Source organism: Triturus cristatus, chromosome 9, assembly GCF_964204655.1.
Source record: "Triturus cristatus chromosome 9, aTriCri1.1, whole genome shotgun sequence".
NCBI classification, from domain to species: Eukaryota; Metazoa; Chordata; class Amphibia; order Caudata; family Salamandridae; genus Triturus; species Triturus cristatus.
This window is the reverse complement of record NC_140592.1, coordinates 328,959,375-328,981,477: the sequence shown is the minus strand read 5'-3', so window position 1 is coordinate 328,981,477 and position 22,103 is coordinate 328,959,375.

Sequence of the window (22,103 nt, the reverse complement as noted above, 5' to 3'; positions counted from 1 at the left end):
ACACTAAAAACAGGAGTAGTACTACCACGAATGCGACAATACAAGTTACCACCAGATGCTGTTGTGGCTTTACTGCAAATCATTGACGAGCTCATTACACAAGGAGTGGTTGTCGAAACCGACTCCAATGTATGCAATTCCCCGATAATTCCGATTCTTAAAAGAACGGATCCAAAAGCACCACCAGTATATCAATTAGTTATTGATCTGCGCGAATTAAATAAATGTATTGTACCACAATACCCTGTGGTCCCAGATATCTCTTCATTACTAACTGCTATTGACTCAGAAGCAACGTTCTTCACGGTAATTGATCTCAAGAATGCTTTCTTTAGCGTCCCAATAGATCCGGAAAGTCAATATCTGTTCGGATTCAGTTTAAATGGACGAAGTTTTAAATTCACACGCGCACCTCAAGGATTTACAGAAAGCCCCAGCATCTATAGCCAAGCACTGAAACGAGAACTTGACAGTATCCACATGCCAGTTAACACTGCCTTGCTTCAATATGTCGATGATCTGCTGATCACCGCCCGAAGCGAACCTGAATGTGAAACAGCGTCACTGACGGTTTTAAAATTTCTGGCCGACAAGGGGCACAAGGTGTCCCCTTCTAAGCTGCAATTCTGTGTCCAGCGAGTTGTTTACCTTGGGCACTCGCTGTCCAAGGAGGGAAGACAGCTTACACCCGACCGCATCCAGTTAATTGCTAACATGCCACCACCCAAGACACAAAAGGAGGTGCGGGCTTTTATAGGTCTCACTTCATACTGTAGGCAGTGGATCCCTCAATATGCATTTCTAGCAAAACCACTCATCCAGTTGACAACACAGGAGGCAGCCACATCGACTGTCCTCCCTTGGACTCAAGAACATACACATGCTTTTGAAAGCTTAAAGAAAGCTTTATGCCAAGCACCTGTTTTAGCAACACCATGTTACAGTAAACTGTTTACACTCTTTGTTACAGAACGCGAAGGTACTGCCTTGTCAGTACTCACTCAGGAACAAGCAGGATCACACAAACCATGTGCTTATTTCTCTAGTACATTAGATCCAGTAGCTCAGGCTCTTCCTGCGTGCCTGAAATCGGTGGCAGCAACAGCTTTAGCAATCAGACAAAGCGATGCCATAGTGTTAGGACATCAATTGACAGTACAAGTACCACACGCAGTAGAGGTTCTCTTGAACCGCACTGTGGAAAAGTGGATTTCCCTGATCAGTTATGTCCCCTATCTTGGACCCCAACGGTTCTATATGCATGTTACAAGTACATGTATGTTCTCTCCAGTTCCAGTTTTGAAGACGCAAATACATGTGCGTCCACCGTCAATATGTTCTCTGTCAGATCCGCCATCAATGGGCTGGATAGTCAATTCCTAAGTAGGAAAGGCCACCGACTTTATATGGCTCAGTTACTCCATTTTTACAGTTCAGATGAAGTAGGCCCGATTCTGTCCTCAAAGCCTTTCCCTGCTCTCTGTCTCTGACAAGCGTCAGCTTGAGCTTGCATCTGTATCCATGAACTTTGTCCTATTTCCTGTGCAGCTAACGGTGCCTGCCTCGGCCAGTTTAGCCGGTCTGCCAAGAAGCTGTATTTCACCTTCGAATTATCTACTTTGCTCTTCAGCCGATGCATTCCTGTCTAGTGATTTAGGTAAACATTTCCTTTAGCTCTCGTGCAAAGGGCTGTCCTCCTGCAAGTAATTCATAGCCCAGTTGCCATGGAAAGTTTTCTGCCTCTTGTATTTCACATAGACACTTAGGCGTTCGTGCACGCACACAGTCAGTATAGAATAGATTCTGTTCGAAAGTCCTTCAGTCCTTCCTTGTGGATAACATAGTTCTTTAAACATAGGATGTTAGATATGATTTAGGATTAGGTTGACTTGACCTCTTAGACTTTTCGTCTCCACACGTAGAGTTAGTGACGAGGTCCCTTCACCCCCCCTAGTTACACGTCAAATGCACGTCATGCTGCTGCGCGCGCATCTATGTCAAGCATTATCTTATAGAAACACTTATATTTGATAACTTTAACCAATTATGTTTCTTTTTACTCCTTATTACGCCTAGTTTCGTTTACGTCATTAATATGTCACTTTTCTTATCAAATGTTACGCCTCCTACATTCGTTTCCATTATAATGTAATAACTATAAAAATGTATGTATATCAATAAAGAATCGTACTTCACTTCCTGAACCTTCTTGGTGACGGAACCTGAGGTCCGCCACTCGAGTCGGCCATATTGGAATAAAGCCCATTCAGAAACCTCTTATACCACGGATTCTGCCTCTCATTATTCTGAGCTATTTGTTTAAAGTTCTCGCATGAAATTCAGATCGGTAATGGATAGATATATTTTATTTACCACATAATGGCGCCCGAACAGGGACACTTTCTCATCTCACGCGCCGGCGGTGCGTTGCAGGCCCGGTCTCCTGCCACAGCTGGACGGACCATAACGCGTACCAGCAGGATTTCCTGTAGCTCCCTCCGGTCAAGCGGGGGCGACTGAGGCTGCGATCAACCCAGACGAGGCGGTGAGAAGCGCAAAGTATCCCGACCAGAGCCTAGCTGAGAGAGCAAGATCCGAGGTATACAGAGGCCCACCAGGTTTCCGAAGTCCCGATGTCCAGAAGTTCCGATGTCCGAAATCAAGTCCAGTGTCCGAGGCCTTTCGTTGTGAGCTACTCGGTGAGTACCATCGCCGGGGAGGCGTGTTGACGTGCACATAGGTTGTGCCGGTCAAGACGGATTTGGGTACACAAATCCGGTCTGCACTGTTTAGCAGTGTATATGTACGGTTTAGCCGTATATCAAGTATTCCGAAGTATCTAGTGATTATCAAGAATTCTGCTTGGTGATTAGTTATGCAGACTGTCATCATTGTTGGTTATTTTTAACAAATGTTTAGTGTTGTATTTTTTAACGTGCTAAAATGTCCTGCATATTGTGGTATGAATGATTGTTTTACTGTGCTTTGCTCATTATTGTGTTTTTGTCCTAAGTGTGTTTAAGTTTAAGTATCAGATCAGTTCCGTTCAAGAGTAAGTACCAGATTAGCTGTTGTCAATATGCCACTCTTTTCAAAGTTAAGACAAATTACTACTCGAAAAGGGGTGCTTGAAGAGGCAGTCCCTATCCCTCCTAGGGACACTCCAGGCCATTTCATGTACCATAAACATGGCTTAGATGCCATATTATTTCTAGATCTATGGGTGGACTACACCAAAGAGTTACCAGAGAATCAGAGATGGCCCGTAGCTGGGACCTGGGATGCAGACTGTATCATGAAAGTAGAAGAAGAGTTGTGGAAGAGGAAAGCTAGACAGTCACAGAAAGACGCTATTGAATTATGGCGTAAAGAGTCGCATAGGCGCACTGAAAAGGCGCTGAGACAAGAAGAGAGAAGTAAAGAAAGTGCAAATAAGGTTCGAGATAAGCAGTTGATTGAAGAAGGTACAAGAGTACAAACAGAACAAACAGAGAGACAAAGAAATGCCCTTATGAAAGGGATGTATCCCCTTCTGGCCGAAGGATTGCCTCAAGCCATTACGGCCATACCAAAAGACTTGCCACCCCCATTGTTTCCAATAAAGGTACATCCTAAAGGACATCCTAGAACCGCAGAAGATATTTTTCTTTCCTCATATTTAGATGATACAGTTCCCGAATATGCTAACCCCGCACCGCACAGACCGGCTGCTGGGGGGGTTCAACATCAAGATCAAGTTCTTGTCCCTGTACCACAGCAAGCTCCGACACAAGTCACGACACAAGCTTCGGCAAGCACATCTGCTGCCGCGTCTGTCCCCGCAACTGTTTCCACAGCCGTGTCTACACCTGTAGTGGCTGTAGCACGTTCAACGAACCCTTTCACGTCTGACACCTCAGAGGGGGCTACTGGAGGTGCTGCTAGCCTCCATTTTACGCCACCCAAAGGGAGTAAATTTTCTTTCCTGGAATCAGCACATGCACGTACGCCCAAACTTATAAATAACCGTACGCTTAAGGAGCTTATGGTAGATTGTAGATATGATCCGGTGCCTGGTAAAGAGGATGAAATGATTATAACATCATTACGTATTAGACGAGCTGCGACATTTTTAGGAAGGCTGCCAGGAATGGCCGCACATCTAGATAATATATATCATTTTGTGCAAACAGGGAAAGATCCTGAATGTATTAACAGAGCTATGGAATACCAGAAAGTCGAGATACAGGGAGAATTGTTACGTTTTCTTATAAATTGTGTGATCAGAAATCAAGACCGACCGGGGGTAGACCCGGAAGTAATGCAAACTCTTACTAGATGGAGTCAGAATATATCCGAGGGAAAACATGATAAACAGGGAAGTATAGTAGCCATGTGCCGAAAAATTAGGAAAGAAGTAGAACACATACATGCAGAGAGATTGGAAACAGACGAGTTCGAGCAGGATGAAGAGTTCGAATCAGGAGAGTCAGAAAGACAGGCAGACACCATAGCCTATGTAGGCAGAGGAAGGTCCTGTAATAATACCGGAGGTTTTTCTGATCCGATACACTCTACGCGTCCAACAATAATAAATATGAAATCTCCCGAGCGTTTGTTTCAAGCCGCAGATAAAATACTCCAGGAACGAAGGGGTTACCACCTCCTCGATTCTATGGACGAACAAGAATTAGCAAGGGCAGCTGTTCATTGGATGGACAGTCCCGGTAAATATGGTGACGTGACAGTCGCACACGCGTTTTTGAACCTCAGTCCAGACGAACAATGTTTAGCTGGGATTTATATGATCCAGCAACTTCTTATACAATATAAGAGCCAACATGCTGATCCTGGTCCCTTACCTGATATGTTAACCGAACTTCTCACGAATAGATGGAGAGGATCCAGTAACAAGTTAATCAAAGAAATACTAATGTCACGTAAACAGTACATCCTTTTAGGAAATGCGGATCCTTTCTCGATTCCCAACAAAGAAGGAACACCGTACTATATGGATAGACAGAATCCTTTACGAGAAGTCCACCCAATAAAGGGTGATGACAATCAGTTTCATCGTGTATTTGTTTATACACCCATATCAAAAATGGAATTATTAGAAATGAAGAAAGTAGTGCCCAGTCATGATAAAGACCCAGCGGGTTTCCACCGAGAAATTAAAGACATGTTACTGATGGGAGAGTATACCTTTCCTGATATTATGACAATATTAAAGGTGCTTTTACCTGCTGGCATTTATGAAAAATTGAAAGAAAAAGAGTGGGAAGTGGGAGACCAAAAGATAGATTGGACAGCATTAGCAGCGGAGGAAAGGGACCGAACTGCAGGGTCAGGGCTCGGGGATAAAGTTAAACTGTTACCAGGTTTACTAGTACAGGTACTGCCACGTTTTACTAGCGACGAAAAAGGAAGATTGGGGTGCAATCTCAGCCTGTAAACAAAAGCAAGATGAAGACACAAGTGATTATTATGCCCGATTTGAAAAATGTTTTGGTATAAATAGTGGTATAAAGGCAAGCAGTGATTCATATCCACATTTATTTGTGACTAAATTGGTGGAAAATGCGTTACCTCCAGTGAAGAATAGAATATTGAAATTCGAGAGTACCTGGCAAAGTAATACTCCGTCACAAATGCTACAAATGTTACAGTATCACCACAATAGAATTAGGGATGAACAAGAACACGAGCATAGACGCATGAAGGATACTAAAATGAAAATGCTAGTTTCTCAGACAGTACCAGCGGATGGTCACAAAAAGGGTGCGACACATTCTGGAGACTCTGCAGTTCCTGTAAAAGGAACCTGCAATTACTGTAAACAACCAGGCCATCATGTACACGATTGTCAAGTCCTGAAACGTAATATAGCCTCAGGTATTGCAAAAGAGAGACCACGATTAGTTAGACAAGATCCGAGTGAACAAGGAACTATGCAGCATGGACAGTCCATGCCAGTCCAGCAACAGTCTATGCCAGCCGCACAACAGTCCATACAGTTCGTGCCAGCCGCACCACCGTTGCCTGCTGCTGCCACACAAGTAACTTCACGACAAATGTATCAGACCGCACAGTACGAATACCCTGAGTATCAACGTTACGCATGAAGCAGCCTAGAGAGGGAAGTTGACTTACCCCTTATCGAGATTCCAGTAGATCAAGAAGGACCTTACGTCCATAGTGAATTACTAGGTCATGACAGAAAATTTTTACTCGATACAGGGGCAAGTCGAACGACAATAAAAAGTAGTGAAGTTCCAGGGGCACCCCTCTCAGGCTCTAAAAATGTTTCCCTTGGTTTTTCAGGAAAGCCTATTGTTAATGAAGTAACACAGCCACTTCCGCTTACGATTGGTCCCTTGACACAAACTACTGACTTATTGCTTACCAAATCATGTCCAGAAAACTTGTTAGGTATAAAGACATTGAAAGCTCTAGGGGCTATTATCTGTTGTTCTCCGGAAGGAGTAAGATTGTTTTTACGTGATTTTAAAGGTCATTATGTATCCAGAGACATGGATTCCCGACTACAGAACTTACCAACGCATCTATGGGCACAAGGCCCTACTGATGTTGGTTGCATGAACATTACACCATATCGAGTCACACTGAAGGCAGGAGTAGTATTGCCACGAATGCGACAATACAAGTTACCTCCGGATGCTGTAGCGGCTTTACTGAAAATCATTGATGAGCTAGTTGCGCAAGGAGTGGTTGTAGAAACCAACTCCAATGTGTGTAATTCACCGATAATTCCGATTCTTAAACGAACTGATCCTATGGCCCCACCAGTATATCGATTAGTTATTGATTTGCGTGAATTAAACAAATGCATTGTGCCACAATTCCCCGTGGTCCCCGATATTTCATCATTACTGACAGCCATTGATTCTCAAGCTACATTCTTTACCGTGATTGATCTCAAGAATGCCTTTTTCAGCGTCCCAATAGATCCGGAAAGCCAATACCTATTCGGATTTAGCTTAAATGGACGAAGCTTTAAATTCACACGCGCTCCCCAAGGATTTACAGAAAGCCCCAGCATCTATAGCCAAGCATTGAAACGAGAACTTGACAGTATACACATGCCCGTTAACACCGCATTGCTTCAATACGTTGATGATCTGCTGATCACCGCACGAAGCGAACCCGAATGTGAAAAAGCATCACTGACGGTTTTACATTTTCTAGCGGACAAGGGGCACAAGGTGTCCCCTTCTAAGCTGCAATTCTGTGTTCAGCGAGTTATTTATCTTGGTCACTCGCTGTCCAAGGAGGGAAGGCAGCTTACACCTGACCGCATTCAGTTAATTGCAAACATGCCAATACCGCAGACGCAAAAGGAAGTGCGGGCTTTCATAGGCCTCACTTCATACTGTAGACAGTGGATTCCCCAATATGCATTTCTAGCAAAGCCACTCATTCAGTTGACAACACAGGAGGCAGCCACATCGACTGTCCTCCCTTGGACTCAGGAACACACACTAGCTTTTGAGAGCTTAAAGAAAGCTCTATGTCAAGCACCAGTTCTAGCGACACCATGTTACAGTAAACATTTTACACTCTTTGTTACAGAACGTGCAGGTACTGCCTTGTCAGTACTCACTCAGGAACAAGCAGGAGCATGTAAGCCATGTGCTTATTTTTCCAGTACATTAGACCCCGTAGCTCAGGCTTTGCCTGCGTGTCTGAAATCAGTAGCAGCAACAGCTTTAGCAATCAGACAAAGCGATGCCATAGTGTTAGGACATCCATTGACAGTACAAGTACCACATGCAGTGGAGGTTCTTGTGAACCGAACGCAAACACAACACTTGACCATAGCAAGACTTACTGGTTACGAATTGACACTGTTTCAGCCACATATAGAAATCAGACGTTGTAATACACTGAATCCTGCTACACTTTTGCCAGTAATTGGAACCGACCCACTAGCCCATGATTGTGTCGAAGTTATTGAAATAAAGACAAAACCCAGACAAGACTTAACAGACGTTCCATTGTTAGATCCAGACCTGACGTTGTATGTAGATGGTTCGTGTATGAGGACAAATACAGGAAATTTAGTTGCCGCATACGCAGTCACTACAGACACCGAAGTTATTGAAACAAACTGTATAGATACTTTGTCAGCCCAAGCAGCAGAACTTGTTGCTCTAACACAAGCCTGTATTCAAGCCACAGACAAGAAAGTCAACATATATACTGATTCACGTTATGCATTTGGAGTCGTACATGACTTCGGGGTGCTTTGGAGAGAGAGAGGTTATTTGACTTCTCATGGAACCCATATTCAGCACGGGTCCCTCATTCATGCTTTGTTAGACTCAATTCATTTACCGACTGCAATATCAATTATGAAATGTAAAGCACACACGAAGGTTACTGATATCATTTCCCAAGGCAATGATTTAGCTGACAGAACAGCCAAACAGACTGCTCAGACTCGTACATCCGACATGACAAAGCCTATAGTTCAGACACCAACACAGTGTATGACAATTAAGGATCCCGCACTTGACGTAATTGACATACAGACACATGCCACAGAGAAAGAAATACAGAAGTGGACTGAACTAGGAGGGATTCAGACAGATCAAGGATGGATGACGAAGGGAAAATCTGTATGGTTTCTCCCTGATTCCATGGTTCAAGTCATTATAGCTACAGTTCACAGTCCCGCACATTTAGGAGAAAAGGCCATGTTAGACAGCATTCAGCACATTTGGTTTAACAAACATTTACGAGCTGCTGCTAAACAAAAAGTCCGTACCTGTATGATATGTTGTCAGTTTAATCCAGGGAAGAGTGTCCCCGTAGAACAGGGTGGATTTCAGCCTCCTGATCATCCTTTTGAAGTCCTCCAGATGGATTATATTCAGATGGAACGTTGTCGAGGATTCAAATATGTTCTCGTAGTTGTTTGCGCTCTCTCCCGTTGGACAGAGGCGTATCCTGTATCAGATTACACTGCCCCAACTACTGCCAAACAGCTAGTTCGAGAATTCTTCCCACGGTACGGTTTACCACGTGTGGTATATTCAGATAACGGCCAACCCTTCTCATCCGAATTAATGAAACATGTTTCGCTTCTGCTGGGATATCAGTGGAAATTCCACTGTGTCCGACACCCCGAGGCAGCAGGTCTCGTGGAACGACATAATCAACTTTTGAAAATCAGATTGTCAAAAATATGTCAGGAAAAAGGTGTTGACTGGATAGTAGCCTTACCAGTTGCACTGTTTTACATGAGAATGGTACCACACTCTCGAACAGGGCTATCCCCGTATGAGGTGATCTTTGGCAGACCACCGAATATGTGGGGGACGCCTATACCGCGTAAAATAACTGATGTTGATTGTAATATGCTGACGGATTACCTGGCTTCCTTGATGTCTGCACTACAATCTTCTCGTTCACAGGTGGTCGCAGCTTTTCCTGACAACACTGAGGTGAAACCCCATGACGTGGTTCCCGGGGATTTCGTACTCGTTCGGAATTTCGATAGGAAAAGCCAACTGGAGCCCAGGTGGAAGTTGCCTAGACAGGTCCTGTTGACAACAAGAACAGCCGTGAAGATCGAAGGGAGGAAGGGCTGGCTCCATTCCAGCCATATTAAGAAATTTCATGGACTTCCTCCTGATATGAACAATACTTCCCGTGCATCTTCTCCCATTGACTCCATTGACTCAAAGCTACCTTTGGCTGAGGCCAGTAGCTCCGAACTTTATAAACAAAAACTTAGGCCCAGGCCTACACTGTCGGACGATTTGATTGTTTAAGTCCTCTCCAAGGTGAAGCGGTTGAATCTGTCCCGACATGTCTTCTTTAGGCCTGAATCATGAAGAGTCCCGAATCATAATGAAAAGACATACATACTGTAAATTACTGCGTAGCCACTGTATTGTGACTTTATTAATTTTGTTTGTCTTAAGTTTTATAATAGTTACTGCAAGTATATTATTGCATATGTATTATCCTGTTTCTAGGCGTGCTATTAATATAACTGATGAACATTCTTTTAGTGACCTACCCCCTCATGAGTTATCCTACAGACTTGCGCTGCGTAATAACACTTTCATTAGTATGTTACATCATTCTCACCAGACTAGTAATGCCACTAATTGTTGGGTGTGTGGTCGACTCCCTCCCTATCAGAATAACAAAGGAGTTCTGCCTTTCTTTCCACATCCGTTCACATATAATGGCACCTGTGGAGCATGGTTTAGTTTATTGAATTCTATAGATTCAAACACAGCAGTTTATCAACACCATTGGATATGGGGAAATCTGAATATAGTGTTATACAAAGTCTGTCATCCTGACAAGGAGGGTCACCCTAGTAGAACGGGAACTGATTTAGAAAATGAAGTATATAGATTGGGTAATTTTACACCTAATCTCATGATTCTGATTGTCAATTCCGAAGTTGAGTTAATTTTGCCCACCATGTCAGTATTCCCAGTTAAAGGTGAATTATGTGTAAGAAAAGTTGGTTCCATACCTATGGGCCATAGCAAATGTGTTACTACAGTAGAATATAGTGATGAAGGAAAATCTACATTTAGAGCTTCTCGCCATTCCTACTTTATATGTGGTCAGACGGCATACATGCGTCTACCTCTAGATTGGGATGGTACCTGTTACATTGCATTCCTTCTGCCACCTGTTTTCTTAGCTCCCCCTGATTATTATCGAAATACTCGTTTAGCACACAATAGAGAGCGAAGAGATCTCCCAGTTGTCGATTATACTGAGACGGCGTGGGATAAGTATGTAGATTTCAATAAAGGTATCTTCCCATATATAGGTACAATTACAAATAGTAAGCTAATACGTAGACTAACCAAGACTCTTGAAGCCGTAGTGAATGAGACTATAGCTGCCCTAGGCAATCTGACAGAGGAACAATCAGTGATGAGGATCGTTGTCCTTCAAAATCGACTTGTCCTTGACGTCATCCTGGCCGATAGGGGCGGAGCTTGTAGGGTCATCGGATCCAGCTGCTGCATATTCATACCAGAAAATTCGCCATCTGTATATAAAGCTATAACCCGCCTTCATAAGATTGTGAGCCAGATACACGAAGACCCAGGCACTTGGACTTGGTCCGGGTGGTTTTGGAGTCTGATATCGGCCTGGGGATGGAGAGTTCTATCCTTCCTAGGTATTGGCCTTCTTATACTATTCAGTTGTTGCTTATGCCTGCAATGTGGACCAGCGATCTGTGGTCTGTGTGCCACATCGTGTATTCCACATCAAGGTTTTCGTTCAAAATCTCGGAAGAAGAAAGAAGAAGAAATGATGCTCCATGAGCAAATCGATGGATTAATGAAGATTGATGTTTCTTGACGGGCAAGTAGGGGAACAAGGAGGGAATGTGGAAAAGTGGATTTCCCTGATCAGTTATGTCCCCTATCTTGGACCCCAACGGTTCTATATGCATGTTACAAGTACATGTATGTTCTCTCCAGTTCCAGTTTTGAAGACGCAAATACATGTGCGTCCACCGTCAATATGTTCTCTGTCAGATCCGCCATCAATGGGCTGGATAGTCAATTCCTAAGTAGGAAAGGCCACCGACTTTATATGGCTCAGTTACTCCATTTTTACAGTTCAGATGAAGTAGGCCCGATTCTGTCCTCAAAGCCTTTCCCTGCTCTCTGTCTCTGACAAGCGTCAGCTTGAGCTTGCATCTGTATCCATGAACTTTGTCCTATTTCCTGTGCAGCTAACGGTGCCTGCCTCGGCCAGTTTAGCCGGTCTGCCAAGAAGCTGTATTTCACCTTCGAATTATCTACTTTGCTCTTCAGCCGATGCATTCCTGTCTAGTGATTTAGGTAAACATTTCCTTTAGCTCTCGTGCAAAGGGCTGTCCTCCTGCAAGTAATTCATAGCCCAGTTGCCATGGAAAGTTTTCTGCCTCTTGTATTTCACATAGACACTTAGGCGTTCGTGCACGCACACAGTCAGTATAGAATAGATTCTGTTCGAAAGTCCTTCAGTCCTTCCTTGTGGATAACATAGTTCTTTAAACATAGGATGTTAGATATGATTTAGGATTAGGTTGACTTGACCTCTTAGACTTTTCGTCTCCACACGTAGAGTTAGTGACGAGGTCCCTTCACCCCCCCTAGTTACACGTCAAATGCACGTCATGCTGCTGCGCGCGCATCTATGTCAAGCATTATCTTATAGAAACACTTATATTTGATAACTTTAACCAATTATGTTTCTTTTTACTCCTTATTACGCCTAGTTTCGTTTACGTCATTAATATGTCACTTTTCTTATCAAATGTTACGCCTCCTACATTCGTTTCCATTATAATGTAATAACTATAAAAATGTATGTATATCAATAAAGAATCGTACTTCACTTCCTGAACCTTCTTGGTGACGGAACCTGAGGTCCGCCACTCGAGTCGGCCATATTGGAATAAAGCCCATTCAGAAACCTCTTATACCACGGATTCTGCCTCTCATTATTCTGAGCTATTTGTTTAAAGTTCTCGCATGAAATTCAGATCGGTAATGGATAGATATATTTTATTTACCACAGCACACAAACACAACACTTGACTATAGCGAGACTCACCGGTTATGAATTAACATTGTTTCAGCCACACATAGAAATCAGACGTTGTAATACGTTAAATCCTGCCACACTGTTGCCAGTAAACGGAACAGATCCATTAGCACATGATTGTATTGAAGTCATTACTATCACGACAAAACCCAGACAAGACTTGACAGATATCCCTTTATCAGATCCAGACTTGACATTGTATGTAGATGGTTCATGTATGAGAACAAGTACAGGAGAGTTAGTGGCCGCTTACGCAGTCACAACAGACACTGAAGTCATTGAAACAAATTGTATTAACACTTTGTCAGCTCAAGCAGCAGAGCTCATCGCTCTGACACAAGCCTGTATTCAAGCTAAAAATAAGAAAGTCAACATATACACAGATTCACGTTATGCATTCGGAGTCGTCCATGACTTCGGCGTACTGTGGCGAGAGAGAGGTTATTTAACTTCTCACGGTGCCCACATCCAACACGGACCCCTCATTCAAGCCCTATTAGACGCGATTCATCTACCTACTGCAATATCGATTATGAAATGCAAAGCTCATACAAAAGTTACCGATATCATTTCTCAGGGTAATGACCTAGCTGACAGAACAGCTAAACAGACTGCTCAGAACCAGACTCATACAACTGACGCGACAAAGACAATAGTTCCGACACCAACACATTGCATGCCAGTTAAGGATCCCGCCCTTGATATAATTGACATACAGACACATGCTACACCAGAAGAAATAAAGAAATGGACTGAATTAGGAGGGATCCAAACGGATCAAGGATGGATGACGAAGGAAAAATCTATATGGTTTCTTCCCGACTCCATGGTTCAAGTCATCATTAACACAATACATAGTCCAGCGCACCTAGGAGAAAAAGCTATGCTAGACAGTATTCAACACATTTGGTTCAACAAACACTTGCGAGCAGCAGCCAAACAGAAAGTACGTACCTGTATGATATGTTGTCAGTTTAATCCAGGTAAAAGCATCCCCGTAGAGCAGGGTGGATTTCAACCTCCCGATCATGCTTTTGAAGTCCTCCAGATGGATTATATCCAGATGGAACGATGTCGAGGATTCAAATATGTTCTCGTAGTTGTCTGTGCTCTTTCCCGTTGGACAGAAGCCTACCCGGTTTCAGATTACACTGCCCCGACTACTGCCAAACAGTTAGTTCGAGAATTCTTCCCACGGTATGGTTTGCCACGTGTTGTCTACTCAGATAACGGCCAGCCATTCTCATCCGAACTAATGAAACACGTTTCACTTTTGTTAGGCTACCAATGGAAATTCCACTGTGTCCGACATCCCGAGGCAGCAGGTCTCGTGGAACGCCATAATCAGACCCTGAAAATTAGATTGTCCAAAATATGTAGAGAAAAAGGTGTCGATTGGATAGTAGCCTTACCAGTTGCACTCTTTTACATGAGAATGGTAGCACATTCTCGAACCGGGCTATCCCCGTACGAGGTGATCTTCGGTAGACCACCAAATATGTGGGGGACGCCTATACCTCGCAAAATCACTGATGTTGACTGTAATATGCTGACAGATTACCTGGCTTCCTTGATGTCTGCACTACAATCTTGTCGTTCACAGGTAGCTGCAGCTTTTCCCGATAACACTGAGGTGAAGCCCCATGACGTGGTTCCAGGTGACCTGGTTCTGGTACGGAATTTCGACCGGAAGACCCAACTGGAGCCTAGGTGGAAATCGCCTAAACTCGTTCTACTAACAACAAGGACAGCCGTGAAGATCGAGGGACGTAAAGGGTGGTTGCACTCGAGTCATATCAAGAAATTTTATGGACTACCGTCCAGTGTGAACACTCAGCCCTGCATTCCCTCACAGACAGACTCAAAGCTCCCCTTGGTTGAACAAACAAAAACTGAACTTTATAAACTGAAATTAAGGTCTAGCAAGTCAGACAATTTGATTGTTTAAGTCCTCTCCAAGGTGAATCGGTTGAATTTGTCTCTGACATGTATCCTCTAGACCGGAATAGAGAAAGAAATCAACAGATGCAGCTTAAAAGGCATGCGTATTGTAAATCACTTCGTAGTCATTGCACAGTAACACTATTAATTTTGTTTTTTCTAAGTTTTCTGATCATCATAACTAGTGTACTGCTTCATATGTATTACCCTATTTCTAAACGTGCTTACAATGTTACTGCTGAACATTCTTTTAGCGAATTACCTCCGCATGAGTTGTCTTATAGATTTGCGCTGCGCAACAACACATTCATTAGTATGTTACATCATTCCCATCAGACCAGCAACGCTACAAATTGTTGGATATGTGGCCGACTCCCTCCCTATCAGAACTATAAGGGAGTTTTGCCCCTCTTTCCGTATCCGTTCACACACAATGGCTCCTATGGAGCATGGTTTAGTTTGATTAATTCCCTAGATTCAAATTCCGCAGTTTATCAAGACAACTGGGTATGGGGAAACCTGAACCTGGTTTTGCTTAAAGTCTGCTACCCTAACAAGGAGGGACTTCCCAAAAGAACAGGAACTGATCTAGAAAATGAAGTATATGGATTAGGTAATTTTACACTTAACCTCATGAGCCTGAATGTTGAATCCGAAGCCACACCAATCTTGCCCGCTATGTCAGTATTCCCAGTTAAAGGGGAATTATGTGTAAGAAAGAATGGTTCCATACACATGGGCCATAGTAAATGCACCACTGTAATAAAATTCAGTGATCAAGGCAAATCTACGTTTAGAGCTTCCCGTCATTCTTATTTCATATGTGGCCAGACCGCATATATACGTCTACCTCTAGATTGGGATGGTACCTGTTACATAGCATTCCTTCTGCCACCTGTTTTCCTAGCTCCTCCTGATTATCACAGAAATACCCATTTAGTACACAATAGACAACAGAGAGATCTCCCGATTGTCGATTACACTGAAACGGCATGGGAGCAATACACAGATTTCAATAAAGGTTTCTTTCCTTATATAGGAACAGTCATTAATAGTAAACTGATACGTAGATTAACTAGAACCCTTGAAGCAGTAGTAAACGAGACTACTTCCGCCTTAGGCAATTTAACAGAAGAGCAGTCTGCTATGCGGATTGTTGTGCTTCAAAATCGTCTTGTCCTTGACGTCATCCTGGCCGATAGGGGCGGAGCTTGTAGGGTCATCGGATCAAGTTGCTGTGTTTTCATACCAGAAAATTCGCCGTCAGTATATAAAGCCATAACTCGCCTTCATAAGATTGTGAGCCAGATACACCAGAGTCCAGGCACCTGGACTTGGTCCGGTTGGTTCTGGAGCGTGTTGTCAGCCTGGGGATGGAGGATCCTATCCTTCCTAGGTATTGGCTTTCTCATACTATTCAGTTGCTGCTTATGTCTACAATGTGGGCCAGCGATTTGTGGTCTGTGTGCCACATCGTGTATCCCGCATCCAAGTTTTCGTTCAAGATCCCGGAAGAAGAAAGAAGAACAAATGATGCTATATGAACAGATCGATGGATTGATGAAGATCGATATCTCCTGAGGGTCCGTAGGGGACAAGGAGGGAATGAGGAAATATGAATTTTGTGATCAGTTATGTCCCCTATCGTAGACCCCAACGGCTCCATGTGCATGCTATAAGTACATGTATGTTCCCTCCAGTTCCAGTTTTGAAGACGCAAATACATGTGCGTCCACCGTCAACATGTCCTCTTTCAGATCCGCCATGAATGGGTCAGATATGCCATTCCTAAGTATGAAAGGCCACCGACTTTATGTGGTTCACTTTCCACATTTTACAGATTCAGGCGAGTAGGCCCTGAATTCTGTCATCAAGCCTTTCCCTGCCTTCTGCCTCTGAAAGCTCCAGTCCGAGCCTGCATCTGTATCCATGAACTTTGTCCTACTCCCTGCGCGGCTAACGGTGCCTGATCCAGCCTGTTGCCTGCCAAAAACTGTATTTCACCTTCAAGATTATCTGCTCCGCTCCTCATCCGATGCATTCCTGTCTAGTAGTTTAGGTAAACATTCTTCCAGCTACAGTGCAAAGGGCCAGGCCTCACTGTCCTCATGCAAGTAATTCATAGCCCCTGTTACCATGGAAGATTCCTGCCCCCTCGCATCTCATGTAGACACTTAGACGCTCGTACACGCACTAACAGTCAGTATAGAATAGATTCCGTCCGAGAGACCTTTCCTTTTGGATAATACAGTTCTTTAAACATAAGATATTAGATATGATTTGGGATTTTGGGATTAGGTTGACATGACCCCCCAGACTTCTGTCTCCACATGTAGAGCTAAATGTCAAGTCCCCTTCACCCTCTAGTTGCACGTCAATCACACGTCATGCGGCTGCGCGCGCATCTCTGCCAAATATTTCTGCTGACATTGCAGGATTCTCTTATGGATCCACCTACTTGTGACATCATGTATAATGACGTTTTATGAGTTACGCCTATATGTCCGCCTTTTTGGTTACGTATGCATATTTTATCTATCTTATCAACTGTTACGCCTCCTGCATCTGTTTCACTGTAATGCATTTCTTATAAAAATGATTACCTGTCAATAATGTATTGCCTTCCTTCCTGAACCCTCATGGTGATGGAATGTGAAGCCTGCAGTTCGAACTGTATTTCCTTTGTAGAGGAATAAAGCCTTTTAGAACCTCTAATACCACGGATTCTGCCTCTTATATTTACTGAGTTATTCTTACTAGACTTTACCGCATAAAAAATAGTACCGGTAATGAAATATTTACCACAGAACCACTGTCCCGAGCTTGGCCAGAATGGTCGATCACCAGAGTCCTCACTCTTTTGAAAAATGGCCTCCTTCCGCTCTGCCAGCATGGTCCCCGCTAGTCCGCCGCTGAGGCAATGTGTCGAGCCATTCCCCAACCTCGTCTGGCAAGTCAAAGAAAAAGGTTCGTTCTTCGTACTCGACGCGCAACTTGGCTGGGAAGAGCATGGCATACTTCAGGCCCCTCTCACGTAGCCTCCTCTTAACCCCCAGGAAACTCTGCCGTTGCTTCTGCACCGCCTGGGTGAAGTCAGGATAAAAACTCACTGCAGTGTTCTGGAAAGTAACCGGTCCGGACCCCCGTGTCGCCTGCAGAATGGCATCGCGGGCCCTGAAGTTGAAGATCCTGGCGATGATCGGTCTCGGGGGGGCTCCCACCTTGGGCCTCCCGCCCGGGACTCGGTGGTCCCGCTCGACCGCAAAGAACTTGCTGAGGCCCTTAGGCGCCAGATGGTTAAGCACCAAGTCCTCGACAAACAGGTCCGCCGATTGCTCCTCCGATTTCTCCGGAACGCCAACTATGCGCACGTTATTGTGCCTCGCCCGGCCTTCAAAATCCTCCATCTTGCGGGCAATGAGGTCGTTGGTAGCCCTCAGCGTGCGGACCTCTATTTGCAGATCAGAGACGTCCCCCGTGAGGCTAGTGGTTTTTTGGTCCAATGATTTTACTCTCTCATTAGTTTTCCCCAGGTCGGCGCGGAGCAAATTAACGTCGACTGAGATGGTGTCCACTTTGTGTGCCAGGGCCTCAAACTGTTGCCCAATAGAGGACTTCATCTCCTCAATGGCGCCCATAATATCTTGCAGTGTCAATTCCGGTGCGGGGACCGAGGCGTCTCCCGATGATTCCTGTAGCTTCCCCGGTCCGCTTGGCGATCCCTTTTGCTGGGCATAGCGATCCATATTGTTGGTTTGGGTGTAGCCCCCCCGCCTGGTATTCTTGGGCTTCTGTTTGTCGGCCTCCGATTTGGTCGACATCCTCAACCCCGGAACAGTCAGCGTCAAAAACAGGCCGCTCAGCCACGCAATTGACACGAGGTCCGCTGGATCCGGGTCTCCGATGCAAGCCCATGCATGTGCAGGCCGAGCTACAGGCAACTGTTGTCCAAGACACTCACGGGCCGAGGCACGTAATTGTGAGAGAAAACGAAAGTGAAAGTGGAAACAGCCCCCCTCCGATGATCCGCACCGCACACGGCCGCTGTTGTTCAATTAGTGTCCGGGCCCATGCCAACGCGAGACCCGGGCACCTCCCGGGGGATAGGCCGCAAACTTCAACCTGTCACAACTTCGGTCTCCGGTGTACGATCTCAGTCCGGACAACGACGCTCGCCTCAGCAGTAGTTCATCTCCAGTATTCCGGATATTTGACACAGGATTTTTCCAGGATAATTGCCGGAGGGAACGAGGGTTGCGGGAGCTCTGTGCTCACGCGGCCATCTTGGTTCCTACGCTAGACTCCTCCCCTGCTACTAGGTTTTTAATACTTTTATATTGTATATGTGTGGCAGAATTACTCTGTGCTTTTTAACAATTTCTCCTAGTTACGCGCAATTGCACTTTACTTGATTCTGCTTGCCTATACCTCCTTAGCTGCTCCGATTCGCATCTCGCATTTCCTCCAGTCCTGGTCCGCCGCGGCTGATACGCAGATTGTGCGGAGGGCTGGGGCTACTATCGGGCTCCTCACTTCCGCCCACGCCTGTTTCCGCTTCCTCAGCTGCGTAAGCGATTCAGTTTGCATCAAAGGCATTAGCCAATACATTCCTGATGCAAACGGACGTGCACAGATGGCGCGCTGCTGGCAAGCCCGTCTGCGCCCGTCAGCGTCCCGGAGGGGTCCGGCGCCGCCATGCTGCCCAGTTCCCCTCCGGTGAGTTTCTTCCACTATAGACAAACAGTCTGATCTTTTATTTCTCACTGAGATCTGGCTGTCTGAAGCCTCCAACCCTACCATCACCTCGACCATCCCTACGGGTTATAAAATCCTTAAGCGGGACCGACTGAGCGGGAAGGGGGCTGTGTTGCCATAATTTACAATCAAAACCTAGACTGCTCTCCCATCCAGATGGAAAACATTGAGGCCACAGAGTCCTTAGGCTTCTGCTGTACCTTATCCCCCCTTCATAGCATAGTTGTTTTTCTGATTTACAGACATCCAGGTGCATTTGGAAATTTTAGTACTACACTTAATACAGCCACCACCTCCTTGACCTTAAAATACAACAACTGCCTTATTCTGCGAGATTTCAATATACATATGGACAATGGAAAAGACCCTCAAACTATATCCTTGTTGGAGGCGCTGCAGGCCTGCAACATGTTTCCATCTATTTCTTCGGCCACCCATGAGAAGGGCCATACCCTAGACCAAATCTTTCACAACTTTGACATATCAGTAAGCATACCTCTTCCCATTACCTGGTCTGACCATCTCCTATTAAAATTCATAATTCCCAACTCTGTCACAGCCCCTCGGGCTAACGCAGGGCATAGGGTCCCTAATTACAGGATGTTCCATAAAATATCCATCCCAATGTTAGCAGACGCCCTCGGTCGTTCATCACTGGAGCTGTCTGGCTGTCTGACTTGGACGCCCTCTCAATAAATTCATGGCTCCGAACCAACATTGGTGCAGCGGTACCAGTTGCTTCCCACTCCTCAAAAAGGAGGGCCCCACCAGCTCTATGGTTCAACGATTACCTCAGATCTAGCAAGAGAAATTGTAGAAAAATGGAACGGAAATGGCGTAAATCCTATCTACCTGAGGACAGAAAGTTGTATGAAGACACCTTAAAAGCCCATTACATTCTCGTGAAGGCAGCTAAAAATAACTTCTTTCAAACCAAGGTAGAAAATGCCCAAAATAAGAGTAAGAAAACCTTTAGCATAGTTAAATCCTTTACCGCCCCAAAAGCAGGCACAAAGGAAGGGCCATGCAAAGAAGAATGGGCTAAGCAAATAGCTCAATTCTTCCACAAAAAGATCTCTGTGATCCAACAAGCCTTCACTAACATCTCAGAGGAAGAACTGACCATCTACCTTAGTTCTTATAGCAAATTTCACGTCTTTGATCCTCCATCTTTACTAGCTTTCCCTGAGTTTCAGCTTGAAGAGTCACTGACCCTTCTCCAAAGCATTAAGTCTGGCTCTCCTACCGACCCATGTCCAGCGAATATCCTGAACCTATAAGCTCCCACCATAAACCAGCTCTTTAATGCTTCCCTCTCCTCAGGCAACATGCCGAAATAATGGAAGAATGCTAAGATTCTTCCACTTATAAAAAAGGCTAACTCCAAACCGATGGACCCTGCCAGCTGCAGGCCAATCTCCCTTCTTCTAGCCCTATCCAAAGTATTAGATACGCATGTAAACAAGGCCCTCCAAAAACACATTGAAGATGGGGAGCTCCTTCATGAGTCCCAATCCGGTTTTAGGGCTAACTACAGTACGGAGTCCGCTCTGCTGGAAGTGACTGAATTTTTCAAGGGTAAGCTGGACCAGGGAGGCAAGGCTGTTCTGATACTGCTCGATCTGTCGGCGGTCTTCGATACGGTCCCACATGAGAAGCTCCTGGAGAGACTTGCTAACATCAGCCTGGGGGGGACCACCTTAACATGGATGTCATCCTTCTTGGCAAATAAATCTCAGGAGATCTGGCTCCACCCCTTTCTCATCCCCGGTTCTGGCCAAGAATGTAGGTGTCCCTCAGGGCTCCAATCTCAGCCCTACCCTTTTTAATATATATCTATCCCCCATTGCATTTCTGGTAGAGGAAGAGGGCGCCGAAATTGTTTCCTACGCTGATGACACTCAGCTGATTTTTACATGTGAAAAAGGAACCGACCTTGATGGGGCAATGATTAGGTCTTGCCTCACAAAGGTTTTTTTTTTTTTTTTTTTAAATTTTATTGTGCAGAGAAAAAGGGTACAAGCACGGGCCTACAACCACCTGGGCCGGCCGCTAGTATTCAGAAGTGTTCAAGCAGTTCAAAAACAATGACTGGCCCGCAGGGGCTCCGCTAAATGACAGGAGATCAGGCTGCACATAAGGGAAGTCAGGATACACCCTATTTTACATAAATATCAACAAAAATAAAGAAAAACAAAAAGCAAGGCGAAAAACATTAAAAGGGCGTCTAACCACAGCAGAGGAACTCCACATAGGACCACCCTAGGGTGGTCAATAAAAAGGGGGTCTGAGAGGGAGGGGGGGCCACGGGAAAACCAAATCTATACTCAGATGAACAAATTAAGCAAGGAACCCTCAAGGATCAGGGGGAAAAGGCAACATCCTTACAAAGGTTTTTAACTGGCTTAAGATCAATCAGCTGAAGTGCAAACTTGACTAATCTGAAGTTGTTTTCTTTGGTAATCCAGAAATTCCCTGACTGGAGCTCTTGGTGGCAAAAAGATCTCTCACCCCTGCCAGCGGAAAAGGAGGAAGTCAAAAACTTAGGAATTGTCTTAGAAAAGACACTCTCTATGCTCTTTCAAATCCAAAATCTACCTGGCGCTTGCTTTGGCATACTCTGGATCCTAAATAATTCCTGCCACTGTTACCCCTTGAGAGCAGAAAGATCGTGGTGCAGGGTCTGGTGACATCAAAGCTTGACTATGTCAACAGCTTGTACCTTGGTCTTCCCAAATCCCTTATCCAACGGCTACAAGTGGTAGAAAACGCGGTGGCCAGAGTCATCCTGAGACCTAAACCCAGATCTAGTATGACCCCCT